We start from the raw sequence: 16,096 nt of genomic DNA, 5'->3' as shown, positions 1-16,096 counted from the left end.
ATAACCTATATTAAACTTTTTCAGTTGCTTCTTAAGAAAAAAGAAATCTAGCATATCATTCACTGCTGGAGTTTGTTCTTTAATTTAATTAAACTTTATTGTTGCATTTCCTGCCCTCCATCTTCTCTCTCATTCAATATACTTCCCATTATCCTTTTCATTGAAATTACTTCCATCTTTTGTCAGAAACTCTCCCAACACTTCTTCAAAGGTGGAAAAATAAAGGACTTTTATCAGCAATTTTAAAATGTTTTCTGTGTTGTATTCATTGTATTGAGAGTCCCAGCAGTGACTGCAAACCAAAAAGCCCAGTAATGGTTATTATTGCCTATAGAAGACTGAGACTTGACAGGGAATCTGGGTAATGCCCTCACAATACCAACCACTGATACTTTATTCCTTTTGTGTTTTGTACAGATCTCATCCCTACCACTGCATTCAAAAGAGATTCTCTGAAAAGGTGTCCTATTTATGAAGAAATGGATAGCTTTTACTTGAGAGAGTTTTTTTTCTTGCCTTTTCCAACTTTTAATTGCAGATGAAGTAAAAGCACTGTAAGTTGAATCTGATTTGCATGAAATGGCACAGGCATGCTGGTCATGGTAGCAACTGGGGACTCTCTATTAACATGAATATCCACAGTGTTGATTCTTTACTAAGGTATTCATGGAAAAAATGCAAGAGCCCTCCAGCGGCCAAAATAATACCATAAAACTTTGTGGTGCTTAACCAATACCTGTCTACGCTCTTGATAAGCTTGTGGCACTCAAGCAGGCTGTGTGTAGTGACCTAAGTTTATCATACTGCTTCCCTTATCTTTCCTTGTTACCCTTTGCTTTCTTTTTTTTCTTTTTTTTTTTTTGTTCACCTGCTCTTCTCATCTTTTACTTAGCTTGATGTCTTCTCATAGAATAAATCTTATTTTCATTAGGTTTGTATTGTCTTTGCTGCATTAGGGTTGCAGTTCCTGTATCAGGATTCTCACTGCTCCTGTAATTCAATTTCTATAGTTACGTCATACCTTAGCTTAGTGATATTGGAACTATGTGTCACATGGACTGTATTGTAATGTCAGCTTTTCTGTCTTAAATTAGGATAATACTCCTCTACTTCTTAAAAAGGTGTCGTTAATTGTGGATCAAACACAACTCATCTGTATGAAGTTGTCAGGTTAAGTTATCTGAGTTTTGGTCTATGATTTAAGACCAGGAGTGTGTCTTTCAGTTTTTTCTAGAAGAAAATACTGCTGAAAGTATTACCTATGTATGTATTAATATATATGTATGTATGAATATATACTTAAATTACTAATGGGGAATAAGACCTGATAGAAAAAAATTCCTTATATTTCTGGAAAGGTTTGGATTGCAAATATCAAATATTTACAATGGAAACTCACACAATGACAAAAGACGACTCTGTTCACTCGTGGATCATTGCCTGTATAGCAGCATGTAATGGCAGTTTTGTATCTAATTTATGGTAAATTGAAAAAGACACCACTGATGTTTTACTTTACAGTATGGCTGGCTCAGTTAGTGGTCCATGCTGAAATTATCATTCTCTTACCCCTTCCTGCAGTGAAAATGCACAGCAGGCAGACAATATTGACTCTTTAAATGTCCAAAAGGCATCTGTGTTATGAATAAGTCTTTAGTGTGTGGCCAACATGAAATTGTACCTTTCCTACATAACTGCTGAAAATCATTTCAAACCAAAACAGAAGACACCTATATCTTCATCCTTTAGATAACCTATTTGACTTCTAAAAAACATACTCAGGCACTTGATAAGAATATTGCTCAATATAAAGAGCTTTCCTTACAGTCCTTTACTGGAGAGAACTGTTATGTAGCTGTTCTTTGCTTTTCGGCCATTCTCTGTATGTAATATCCCCAGAAAAGCAATTGCACTCTTTGTTTAGCGTATTTCACTCATTGCAACACATTCATGATGTTCTCTATAAATAAATCAGTCAGGTAGAAAAGCTTTTGATTAGTGGCAAGTTTGTAAAATCCTAGTGAATGTGTTAAATACAGTAAGAATCACAGGTGACCTATTTGGGAACACTATGCCTTGTTCAACACATTATAAAAAAAGTTAGTTCAAAAAGTAGCTAGATGCATTCATGTGTCTACTACAAGAAGAGGTGAGTTGCAAAATGCTGAAAGTTTTGAAAACATGCAAAAACATACATACATTATTATTATCTATTTGTCTTGTTCTTTGCTTTAGGGCCATCACCAAGACCAATCGAGAGGCTTTAGTAGACTTTTGTCCTGATTTGGTAGGTCTGTTTTCACTAGCCATATGGTATAAACCTTTTTTCTGTCTTGTTTCTAATGCTCTTTGAAAGGTGGGATTTGTTAGTTGAGAGCTGGTTTCCACAAATCTTGCTGTCTGCTGCAGTAGCTACTTAAGCTGCTGATGTTTTGGTGTTGTTTGTTTTGTTTTTTTTTTAAGAGAGCCTTTGATTTTGCTCTGTTTTCCTCTGAACTTTTACTTTGCCACTGTAGACATTTTGTCGGTCCTTTCCTGCCTGTTTCCTTTACTGTTCACCTAAAAACTTGAATCTTATTCCTGTCAGATATGATTTTGCTTCCCTGCTCCTACATATGAAGGCAACTGTGTTGCTGTAGTCACAGTATGTTAAAGTCCACACCAGTGTCAAAGTGGTATTCCTGTAAAACCTTTCTGGTAGCTTATATATATCAAAACAATTAAAAATAATAATTTATGGCTATTATGCCCTCTTCTACCTTCGAATCTGGGCAAAAAAGATCTTGTAAAAACTTTATGCTAAAAAAAAGAAGTTTATAAGGTATTTATTTTAAATCTTCACCTATAGCAGATTAATGTACAGAAAGAGAGAAATCCAGTGCTAGTCCTTAGCAACATTAATATACTTCTAGAATGTAAGAGAACAATTGCTGATGGTCCAGTCTGATTTCACTTAGGTGTCACCTTGTATTACCTTGTACTAATGCAGGACAGTCTGGATGTGTTGTAGAAACGTGGACTTACAGCTTTGGAAAAGATTGTGTCAGAGACTAATGCCAGATGTTTCAGAGTAAAACATAAATCCTACAATATGTTTGTTTTCTCCAAAATCCTAATAGTTGCTTCAGTAATGTTGAGGTAAAATTACTTCGCAAAACTTACGTGTGATAATCTATTGACATAATAACACGACAAGACTGTTAATGTTTTACATTACAATGTAAATTTGATTGAGCTAGGAATATAGTTACTTTGAAGTATCTCTAGGAGTTGAAAGTGGAAGTCTTGGAGAATGTTAACAGCAGCATTGTAGTTGACATGGACATGGAAAGGAATGCAAAAGTGTTGCTCTTTATCTTAATTTCTACATGGAAGCTACTGAAACTTTTTCTGCAATGTCTGTAATTATCTCTCTGGCTGATTTTTGTTTCCTATTCTACAGTAATCAGCTGAAGTGATTATTTAAATGTGACAATTGCTGTAGAATACTGTAGCATTCTTCTTCAGCTATATAATTGTGGAACTCTGTAAGTGCCAAATGTTCCCTGCGATCAGTGTGCCAGTCCTGTTTCTCCACAATCTATTAATATCCAAGATGAATTTGACTAGTAGAAAGTTGTGCCAATTAATGTTTTGGGGTTTTTTTCCCAAAAAACCCATGTTTTGAATTTAAAAAATATTTTAAACTTCATTAATTTCAATGTTTTTCCGTATTGTTCTCTGAGACCTGTGTGCTAAATAGTGATGTCTTGTTCAGGTTTCTTGGTGGTGTTATGTATAGGCTTGTTTGAAAGTGTTTCATGATTTTATCATCCCAAATGTGTTTAAAAATATTACTGTTATATTGCATTTAACGTCTGTGTCTGCACATAAAGTGAAAGGCAGGAGAAAAGCAGGGAATTCCCCTGGCTCTCTAACTGCATTTGAATTTAATTTGCCCCTTATATCTCCTCTTTGTCTTTTCTATTTAAATTGCAAGCCTTTTGGAACGGATTCTCCTACATACTTTGTTTGTAATGTGCCTTACACTGCTGTCAAATGACCCTTAGTCTTTTTGGTAATAAACAAGATTTATAATAACATGAATTTGAAGAAAACCGGGAGACACAAAAGCCCTAATTATGGAAGGGGGTGGGGGTGGGCAGTGGAAAACCTTATTTATTTATGTATTTATGTATTTATTTATTTATTTATTTATTTATTTATTTTTAAGCCCATATAGTTTCTGTGCAAAGCAAAAGTGGCATTAATTTCAGATAATAATCTTCAATTGTATGTGAATTTCAGGATATGTTAATAAAGAATAAGAAAGATAAAGAGAGACAAATTGAAATTATGAAGTTGTAATAGTTTCTCTGATATCTCTTGGCAATGTCACATCAGTTCAGCTGAAAAGTATCCAATACATCTTGTGGGGTAGCTAAATAAAGTGAAGTTTATATTCTTGGGACACAAAATAGAAAGGAGGAAGTCACTGAAAAAACCTTGGACTTTTGGTAACCTGTGAAAACCGAACCGCACTTGTGTCTTTTGAAAAGCCTGTTTGGATGACAGCACTCTTCAGAATTTTTATCAAATCCACATCTCTTGTTTGCTTTCTACTGTATCTTATGTTTTATGTAATGCAGACTAAGACAGCTTTATGAAACAGATCCTCCCTGTGCATCTTCATAAATGGATGCCTTTAGCAGTGTTTAAATTCGTTACTCTTACATTTTGGTGGGGGTTTGTTTTGTGTAAGGTCATATTTGAGTTTACTAGTGTTAATTCTGAATTCATGAAACTAATGATTTTCTACTGCTATTTCCTAATACCCTACATTGCATCTCTTTGCTTGAAATTTCATATCTGATATTCCTAATGTTAAGGTCAATTTTATTGATTCTTTGGATCTATTCTTTCATGGCATTTTTACTAGGCACATAAAGAGAGGGTAAGTAATCTTAATATCTTGTGTTCACAACTCTGTTTAGCATGAAATTGGTAACTGATATATTAATTATAATGATCTGTTAAATATACTTTACCTACATGTTAATTATAGCAGTCCATTCTCATTTATTTTTCAGGGTAGGCTATTAATTCAACCCAGATGGTACAGCTTTTTCAGACTGTAACGCTTAGTGTTAACAGAATAAATCATGTTGCCAAGATACAGGAGCAAAAATGTTATCACATCTGAAAAGGTTTTAAAATGATATAACCATGAAAGAAACTTACCTTTTAATCAGGGAAGAAGCTTAGTTAGAACAGGGTCAGTAACCCAGGCCTGCTTTGCAAGACAGGAGGCATTACTTGGAAGCACATGTGTTCCAGAATATCAAACATTTTGAGAAAATACTCTTTTTTCCTTGCCTAAATTGAGTAACCTAAAATACATGATGTAAGATAATTGTCTCATTTTAATCGAGAAAATACTGACTAGTGTTAAAAATCTTGACACTCTTCAGCAGAAGAAATTAGAATGCCATGTTTAATGTTTGCAATCGTGTTTAAAGGAATCCGCACTAACTGTAAATAATATGTAAATATTCTTCCTCCCTCACTTTTAATTAAACCAGATACTGATATGAGTTCCTTCCTTTCCACCTTTCCCCCATGCTCAATACGCAGTTCTCTGTTGGCTGTAAAGAATAAGATTTTTACTTTGATGTGAAACACATTTTAGATGACACGTTACTTCCTGAATAGCTCATTTTTAAAATCGACCTCCCCTCCTACGCATTCACACATGCCTCCATGATGTTTACTTGCACATTATTTTGTGATTTGGTTTCTTACTCTCATTGGACATGTTCTAGAGACATAAACTGGATTATGTTTGGGTATTTCAAAGCCCACTACTTCATCTAGTGAATGAATAAAGGTAATCTTTTACAAAATAAGATGCCACCTTTAGCTTCTTTAATACCTTGTAGAATAGACAGGTTTTAAATGATGGACATGGAGTTTTCCATTACAAAAGCCTGGGTAACCTAGTTAAACTGAACGTGCACTCTTTCTAAGTACAGAGAAACAGACTGTTCTCATTTCTTTACTTTAAGAAATAAATGGAATAATAATGCTTGGAAGTGTATTATCTGCTCATATCCACAAAGAAAACTATGAACTTGAGAAAACCTGAAACTTACATATCAAAATCTTCTTGGAATCTAGGTGTATTCTCCAAAGCACTCTGTTACCATGGTGGAATAAAATAGAATGTTTTTTCAACCTTTTCAGAAATAGTCACTGTAAAAGGTTTTATTCTGGGGGAAATTTATGTAGGACAATTAAGTGCTAACTATTATTGATGACCCTTTCTAGGCAGTACTGGTTTCATGATTCACTAGCTGGAGACACTAATTCAACAGTCAAAAATAAGTAAGGTCAGACAATACCTAAAGTACTGCTAATTCTCTGATAATTTCAAATAATCGGATTTATGTATTTTGGAAGCAGAAGAGTAAACTTTGGCTGTGCTTTCAGATACAGCTCTGTATGAATCGTACCTTTTTACTACCATGAAAATGGATCAGTTGATAGGTTCTCTAGCATGAACCCTGAGTCCGGACTTTATAATCAGCTACCATATTTCTTGTATTTTTTTTTAATTTTTTTTTTTATTTTGATATTACAAAGGGTACATTTTAAACTCTGAATCATAGTTACCAACCATATGAGATGGGACTGTTTGCTAATTGCTGTTAAGCATGCTGTTAATTGCTTCGCTTGTTGTGAGTCTAGACTCTGACAGTTCATCTCTTGAAATTATCTGTTTTATTAAAGGCAGGTAAAAGGAGATGCTTGAGTCCCAATTTTAGGGATTTAAGGGAATAGAAAAAATAGTCCCAGATTATTCTGTAGACTTGAGAGAACTGTAAGAGTAATTTTCAGAATCTTTTTACCACTTCTGCTGGACAAAATAGGGTGAAATTACCAAAACATAACATTTACTGAATACAATTTGGTCTGCCAGTCGCTCTATTTAAGCTATTGAGAGAAACAATTGAAAAATGTCCGAAATGCTGGATTTGTAGAGCTACCAAAGGAACACTATTAACCCACAGCAGGAATTAGCATAATATACAGTCCTCTTGATACCCCCACTAAGCTTATTGGGCCAAACTCTACTTTTCTTCCTGTACAACAGCTGTGGGAAGACCTATGGACTGAAATGGGCCCACCGAGTACAGTGCTGGCCCTTGATCTGAAAGAAATGTGCCTAAAAGGAGAATGCAACAACAACAACAAAGCCAAAGTATAACCTAAAACATATGAGTTACAACTAGGAAATGTTTCTAAACTATCAAGAAGAACTACGAAACCACTACACTGTTATGAGTAGCTTTTAGCTAGGGAATGTAAAATCTTAAATGGCACAGATAACGTCAATCTGAATTACCGTTTCCACAATGACACAGATGTTAGGATAAGGAAGCATGAATGGAAATTAAAGAGAAACAAATTCAGAACAGATGTCAGGAAGCATTTTTTTCATGCCGAGAAGCACAAACGTGTGGAATGGCCTACCAGGCAAGGTTGTTAAGGCAAAAGCACAGGGGACATTCAAGAAGTGATCAGATGGCATCATAGGGGAATTGAGTAGTAAAAAAGGAAATGAGCATGCATAAGGCAAATGGTTTTAATTTAATCCCAAACAATGTCCATGTTCTTACGTTATTAATGCTTGCATATTTTGTATTTACCTTGGATAAACAGACAGAATGCCTACATTAAAAAAAAAAATAAAATGCACAACATAGTCTCTTTCCAATAACAAAATCAAGACAAATTTGGCATCTTTCCTGTAATATCTTTAAAAATTGCATATAGAACAAAAATTTTTTTGGGGTACAAGTTCTCTCTGTGTTCCATATTGCTCATCTGTAGATGTTAGCTATGAGGTTGTAGGGGAACTTATGAATAACTTCAGAATATATTTTTCAGGAATGGCGTCGTCTTGATGTTGTCACTTTCTTTTTAGGATGCTTGCTCCCCTGAGCAATATTTTCACACAACGTACAGGTGGAAAATATTATGTACTTCATCTTATCTTTTGGGAAGAAGCAGATGTACAATGCTCAAAGTCCCAATCCCACAACACTTATTCATGTAACTTGGTGTTTTGCCTGCTCCATTAATTTCAGTGGGGCTCTTCATGTGCATAGTTACATGTATAGTTGTTTACAGGATAAGGTTCAAAGGCTTCATGTGGCTCTTGTGGGACAGGCAGGTGTCCCCCAAAATAAGGAATCATGGTTTCTGCTATAGACTTTATATTTCAGTGTAGAGAACTTTGAGCTTCAAGTGTAGGAAGATACAGAAACTAGAAATCCCAAAAGTCAGATTCAGCTTCTGAATGTGGGAATCAATATTTTACATCATCACTCCTTGCTGGGTTGAGTCCAATGGCAATTAAAAAAAAAAAAAAAGATGAAAATAGTGGCTTTGAGCCATGTTTTTATGGACCCCTTTTTTTACGTTAATAAGTGCTGACAGTAGTTCTGGAAGTTCTTGTAATAGTGTTGTTTGCAGCTTATAACATCAGCAGAATAAGCAAAATTCTCAATTTTATTATTACTCAGTTCATTTCTCTTCTGCTTCCCTGATGTTCTTACTGTCTGTGTTGTCCCACTTACTGTATAGCCGCTGCACCAAGAGAATTCTTGAGAAGAGGGCTGTATAGGACACTAATAGGAGTATTGGGTATCTCTAGGAGCTTGGAACTAAAAACATAAGGATTTGTTCCTTTCATGCTGAATGCAAACTTGGCTTAGAAGTTCGTTACCAGGATATAGAGGTTTGGTTCCTCTGCATAATAATTTCATTAAAATTCCATGTAAATTTATTTTTCCTCTCAACAGTATTACTTTTGGGCTAAATACTCAAGCCTGAACCTAGTAAATGATGACGAAAAAATAAAGGGAGGTATTTTTTAGATTTCAGAGATTTTGTAGATTTTCACTGTGTAAATCCTCACAGCACTATTGAAAACAACGACAATTGAAGTACATGACATTCTGTTGCTTTCCTACTGGCTAGGTGGTGTTTTATTGTCTGTTGCAACATTATTGTTTGTGTTACCAGGGTTTTAATTTTGAAGATTTAGAAATGTAATGGAACACACCTGGTGGAGAATTAAGTTTATGCCTTCCACTTTATGTTAGCTTCTAGTCTCATAAGTCCTTGACTTGTAAAAGTAAATTAATCAATTAAACATCAGTTTTATCTACCATTTCCCTTTAAGCTGTTCTTAGATAATATTAGATAATATATATTTAAAACTCCTAATGTTGAAACAAATCATCGCCTCATCTTTTAGGTGTAGACACAAAAACATAAACAATACCATGTTAACTATCTGTTGTAGGCTAAAAATGCTGTCTAGGTTTATTTTTTCATTTAATGTGCTTTTGACATAAAACTAGTTCACTAAGTCACATACTGAGAAATTCAATAGCAGAATGGATTTAGTGACTTGCTAAAATCATATGTAAATCTCAGTCATATACTGTGTATAGATTAAGAACGCCACAGAAAAAGGAAGTAGGAAAATAAAGTGGTAGAGCCACGAGTTACTTTTGAAGGTTCTGGAATTTTAATCATAACCTTATGTTGGTATTCCTATTTCCATAGTGCTTGGCAGCCAGTTGCTCATTTAAAATTGTATTTCTATTTCATTGTCAGTGTCTGAAACTGAACTACAATGATCCATAGCAACATTTTCTTAATTATGTTACTATCAGTTAATTAACACTTGTACAATGTATACCAAGCAGAGATTAGAAGAGAATGAAGACATGTCCCATGTCAAGCAGAATAGGTTGGGATTTTACAAATAATGAGGTCTAATGGAGTTCAGCATTGGATCCCTTTGACTTTCAATGAGAACTCAATACTTGGTTTTACTAGTACACTTTGAAAATCTGAGTGAGGGGGCCGGTCCTGCAGCACTGCTCAGAATACTGAACATGACATCTAGTCTCCCTGGCTTGAAAGACTGCACTGCACATAGTTGATAGGGATTTTATGAAACTGAAGCACAAGAGTAGATACATCAGAAATGAGGTAAACTTACTAAAAGCATTGAATGCAATTATCAACATACACCAAATTCTTTGATATATTTTTGTTGTACCATCAGGTGCAAAAAAACTTTTGTGCGAGATTTTTATAAAGTCTTATCCAAGATTTTCTGTTAATTAATTGTTGCACAAAAAAGCTCTGCCGCCCCACCCCTTATTGATTCTTTATTTCCCTTCTGCAGGTAAGACTCAAAGTGGCAATGTTAAAACCTGTAAAATACCTCCTTGTTCAAGATGGAAGAAGTCTATTATTGTTGAGACAATAGGGACAATGGGCTAAACTTTTCTGAGCTGCAGCTTGCCAAAGACACATCCCAGGATGATTTCAAAGTACGTTTGAGAAACGGTATGTGTTTTCTATTCAATATATTCCTATTCATATACACCTATTCAGTACTGTCTAGCTGGCATGTTAGGGGCAACCTCATTTTTATTTGTTTAAAAGTACCCTCAATTCTAGGCCAGTTCTATTTCCATGATTTTGATCACAAAAGAATATGTTCTTATATGAGTAGCCTGATATTTTAAATAATGAAATATAATTCCATCAGCACTGTATTCTCTTGTTATTTATTACTATACTAAATTATCTACAGCTGAAGACATCCAGTTTATAATGAGATATCTGATGATTTATTTTTTCAAAAAATATTAGCTTTATTATTTATTAATTCTAGCAGTATTCCTCCATGCATACTCCATAAATATTAACATATCTGATGTCTTGTAAAGATACGATGAAAATAACTTTGTGCCTGATGTATGGAGAAGATTTGACACCTCGTTTTTATGTAGTTGATATTCTGTAGCTTTTAGTTTCAAGAAGCTCAATTAATTAAGAACTTGTGTCAAAAAAAAAAAAAATAGTGCTAGCATAAGGATATTTGTAGACTTGTATTTGGACTAAACACACTGTTTAGCCATGAACATTATCACAGAGGCAGTAAAATAGAAGTGTGTTCTGTTCATCTGTGGAAGACTATCTTACAAAGTTCCTTTTAAATTACTGTATTGCTCAACAGATACCCATATAAAAGATTGAAGCCTATGTGAGGGTATTGTGACATATCCTCACAGGAGATCTCAAGTTGTTCTCTTAATATTTATGCTGAACATTATTCTAAGTAATACCAAAACAGTACCGCTGTCTACATTTACTTTTAAAAATAAGCCAGATAACTCATCATGATGCTGTATGAATACAGCTGTTGTCTGAAAACCACAAAGACCATCTGGAATTTGAGGTTTATTGAGATTATTGTTCAAGGCTGGTTTATCTCAAAATGCCAAATCCTTTACATTTGTGCTGATGTAGTCTTTTGTAGAGTCTGATGTAGAGAAATTTCCTTTAAGCTTGTTATGTATTTGGTCTGATTAAGAACATGACAATCACTTTTGATTTGATATATATGATTAAATACAGTACTGCCTCTGTAAGTATATACAGGTTGTTTCATTGTCATTTCTCCCAGGTTTTCTTTTCAGATGGAAGAATTCCTCTATTATAAACATTTGTAAATATGTCATATTAACTCTGAGGTCATGAAGACTTAGAAAAACTTGATGTTTTTAATTATAGGTAAGCCTGAAACGCTGAAAGGGGCACTGTAGTGATTTGACAAATGCAACTTTAACATAAACTTAAACATGACATAAATAATTTGTTGTAAGTTGAACTTTTCTTTGTATCTGTCATCAAACACCTTGTTTTTCCAAATAGCTTGATACAGGTAAGCCAGCTAAATGTTCGTATACTGCGGGGAGGAGAAGGCAGAGTTCCTAGTTACAACTAGTTGACTGTGTACAGGTGAAAAGTCCCAGCTGATAACTTGATAACAAGAGAACAACAGGAAAAAGGAGTAGCCTCATGGCTGCAGCTGAAGCACATTATGTCATTTATTCTGTAAGGCTTTTCTTTATTTACTTTTCTAGGGAGTGTAGAGGGACCAGTAGTACTTTGGTGAGCTCTGCTTTTTATTTATATGCAATATAGCAGTTCCAGATGTGTCTGAAGCCAGTGTGAAATTGGTGGATTCAAGAAGGCTTACTGGAAAACCTTAGCAGTAAACAGAACAAACAAGTAAGGCACTTTCATTGCATTTGTAAAGATTTATGCCAGTATGTTTGGTGTTGATTGTGGTTTTTCTTATCATATCTCTTCTGCTTTCATTAGAGAACAGGCTGTGACTTTGGTTTCTAGCCAGTACCTTTTGGGAGGACTGATACTGTACAGAGGGTACAGCCATTATGCACATCTACGCACAGGGTAGGAAGGAGTCCTGACATTTGTATGCCAGATTGGAAAAAATGTGCTGAATTTGCTTGCTACAGTTGATATTAGCTCAACAAAGCTAAATGTATTCTTTGCATCTCAACATATTGTGGCACCAGGATCCCAATGTTTCTCTATTGTTACCTCTAGGTAGTTACCTTGAAAAATTATTTTTGTTTCATGTTATATAATATGAGCGAGGCATTCAGCAGTTCCTTAAAACTGTGGAATTACAGTTAGGATTTGCTATGTATTTATTACTACAAAAAATAAAAGAATCTAAGCATCATACACGCATACAGCGTACATAAATTAGTCCATACAAGTTACTGAACTAGGTAACTGCTGCATAATTTGGATGACAGTTTAAAGCATGAAGTTCAAGTTGTGATACTGTAATCATTGAAGGAATGCTATGCAACCTTGAGACATGCTGTCTGGAATGGAACAGCTCATTACTAATATAAGGCAGAATCCAGACATAAAAATCAAGCAAAGAAACCTGTGTATTTCCAAAGCACTATTGAGATGCCAATCAGAGTGCTGCATGTGAGTCTGGAATTCTAAATCATTTTCTGGTTGTGTTTATTCCTTGGTATAAAATACCTACAGATAAACTTTAGGGCTCTCCAAAGGCTTGTATGTATTTTCTACTGCTCATGTATTTCTGAAATCTATTGTCAGTCATTTGACAAAGACTCAATGTAAAATAACTGCTAGTTCAGTAGCATTCCAGACTGTCAATTCATTTTACTTTTTTCCTGAGTGGAAAAGCATTCTTGCAGGTTTGAGGGTTTTTTTTCTGGAAGCAGCAGATTACAAAATATTTTTCCTGCCACACATTAATTTCTTGAAGGCCTGTGGACAGGGTTAAGGCCGCTGCTGCAGAAACTCAAAGCTAACCCTAAGCAGGGAGTGTGGCACTTCCTTCTGTGAAAGAAAATTAAAAATTGAAAGCTACTTTGACCGTGATGCAGCTCCCCATCGACATTTTTGTTTGCTAACAGAACTTCGTTTCAGTGCAGCTTACACCAGCCTGAAGAGTTTGATGCAAAGCTCCTTAGTCTTATAATTTTTATTTGTATAGATTTTGTGCTTTTGAGTCAAGCTGGAGTTTTCTGTAGATGCTCTGTCCAGTAGATACGGTACCTCAGGAAAAACAACCAGAGCGACAAAACTGTTATGTATAAGAGTTTGGCTGAAAAGGTAGAGGAAAGCAGGTCAAAGATGAATTGCATTGAAGATGTTTTTCCCCAAGTCAGAATAAAAAAAGGATTGGTTTGATCCATTTTAAAACTAAGAAAGCTGTAACAAAGCATAATATGAAACTTGAAAGTATTCTATATGTTTTAGTAATGAAAACAGAAAAAATCTGGTATGTTATGTAGCGAATACATCTGTATGTATATGTTTCACATATATTATAAGAGGGATTTTTTTATAGTAATTTTGCAAAGTCTTTGTCAATACTGTGACCCTGATTCATTTTTCCTGGGATCTGGCATTGCATGCTGTTAGAACAATATGGAAGTTGAATGACACAGTGGTGGCTCAGACTCTGAAGTTTTGCACACGTACCTTTTATCTGTGCTTTCTCCTAACTGAAGGTTAAATTTGATGTCTTGTTCTAAGTGGCAAACAGGAAATTTACCAAAGGAATGGTACTAATATATGAAATGCGTGAGTTACTTTAAAATATGTTTTGCTTACCTTCAAATGGCATTACAGTCCTGCAATGATAAGTGCCTGATTATTTCTCTTATATAGCATTTTTCTGAGGTGAGAAACAATAGACCAATATAATTATCTGGGCCTCAGAGAGAATTGTGGCAGGAAATACAGGTAAAATTTAAATATCCAGTAGATATTTGTTAACTGTGGTGCTGTTGAGCACAAAATAAGCTTGATGAATGTGCATCTATCTAGCCTTTTTAAGAACTGTGAATCAAAGGATGAAGCATTCACATTTTGCAGAAAGTATGAGGCTGTAGCCATATCAATAGCACTATAATTACATTTCTAATCTTTCCTCTGAGTATCTTAACTTTCCTTGGTGCCTGGCATCAAACTTCTGAAAAAAGAGATTATTAATATCCACATTCGAGTTTGAGAACTTTCACCTGAACTTCTGTGTGTGTTATCTGATAGAAGAAATAGTCTGAAAAGAGAATGTTATCTCTTTTCATATTTAAAGTATAACAGTAGAATATGATACCAAAAAAAAAAAAATAATTGCCATATACAGGGTTTATTTTGTGATCACTTACAATACAAATTAGAACAGACTTACTGGGTTCTATTTGGCAGAAAATGGTAACATTAGGCAAGAAGGCAGATATCATGTCTAAATATGGGCAGGGAGAAATCTAGCCAAAAACCCAGTCATGGATGCAGATGTCCCTGCTGAAGTTTTTGCACCTGGGCCACTTGGTTTCCAAACTGACCTCATGACTGGCCACAATAGCTGCCTTCTCTTCAAGTGCCAAAAGAGGAAGAGGCTTAAGTGGGTCCATATGGCACACAACAATTGACAGCAAAGATGCATTGCCAACTTAGTATTGCAACTACAGTTTGTATTTCAATGTGCTGTGGAATTGGTTCACTATTCACAGAAGAGTAAGTACTGCCAGGAGCCGCTTAATCTAGGAATTTATCTAATTATGTCCTAAAAGCACCAGAGAACTGTAGTATGATTCATGTGAGATGAAGCCAAAGTCAATTTAACCTGAACTGTGCAAATTCCAATTTGCATCCAGATTCAAGAAGTTGAGCTTCCCTTATCTACAGTGGGGTGAAAAAGTCCTATACTGTGTCCTCTGGGTATGAAGCAGAATACATCATCAGTGACTTCCAGGTGTTAAACAAAGATGACAAAGAATTACAAAAACGCTATTGAACGTGGATGTTTATGACCTTGAACAACTTCTTTTTTTTCCTTCCCACCTTGGACTTCATAATGAAATTTATTTTAAAGCAATGTTACACATATGAGAAGAGTGAAAGACCTTTGATATAATTGCTATGAAGCTAGAAAATCAAATTATATTACTGTAAAATCCTTGTAATAGCCTAAGCAATAGCTTGGCTGTGTTTGAGTGCTATAGCTCTGTTTGTTCAGTAGTTGTTCATTATGTAGTTTTATTGGTTATTTTTCCCTTTTATCATCAGTTATTAGAGGGTACTTAACTATTTATGAGCCTCTCCAAGGGTGAAGCTTGCTATTTCCTGGCTGGAATTATAAGTGAGAGGAGCGTAATGGTACTGTGTGGTGACACCTGTGTGTATTTGTTCTGTTGTGATATCTAGAAAAAGATTTACATATGTAAGTCATTCTTTCCACCTGAGGGCAACCACAAATTATGGGTAGGACACTGCCTTGTGACTGTGGTGTTCTTGTTAATTAACGGTAGATATGAACCAAACACATATTTGCATTTGATAACCCAAATAGACACCTGTCCCTAAGGTTATATTTAAACCAAATCTCTTTAGGGTAAAAAAAGAAGAAAGCTCTGGACATACTGGTTCTACTTGGAAATTCTGTGGTAGGATGTGAAGTATTAATGGAAAATACACTATTGTTTGATATTGAGAGAGTCATTAAAAATACATAGCAGATGATATGAAGACAGTCTTCCATCAGATTGTGTTGGGCTCAGAGTTGAGCCTAAGAAAGTAATTAAAACCAAAAATAATTGTTTTAGCCAAGTAATATTCAGTGATTTTTTTTTTCTTATGTAGAAAACTATTCCCACCT

General features: G+C 34.9%; 1 long non-coding RNA gene across 1 annotated transcript; it reads left to right on the top strand.

Moving 5' to 3' along the window:
• Nucleotides 1–425: 425 nt before the first annotated feature.
• LOC115619910 lies at nucleotides 426–12,141 on the top strand. The gene is made up of 4 exons (XR_003995167.1): nucleotides 426–554; nucleotides 2,236–2,287; nucleotides 10,250–10,413; nucleotides 12,061–12,141. It is a non-coding gene; the product is annotated as an uncharacterized LOC115619910 (long non-coding RNA).
• Nucleotides 12,142–16,096: the final 3,955 nt, after the last annotated feature.

The sequence above is a fragment of the Strigops habroptila genome, chromosome Z (assembly GCF_004027225.2).
Source record: "Strigops habroptila isolate Jane chromosome Z, bStrHab1.2.pri, whole genome shotgun sequence".
NCBI classification, from domain to species: Eukaryota; Metazoa; Chordata; class Aves; order Psittaciformes; family Psittacidae; genus Strigops; species Strigops habroptila.
The sequence above is the reverse complement of the archived record's forward strand: the minus strand, read 5'-3'. Positions and strand labels throughout refer to the sequence as shown.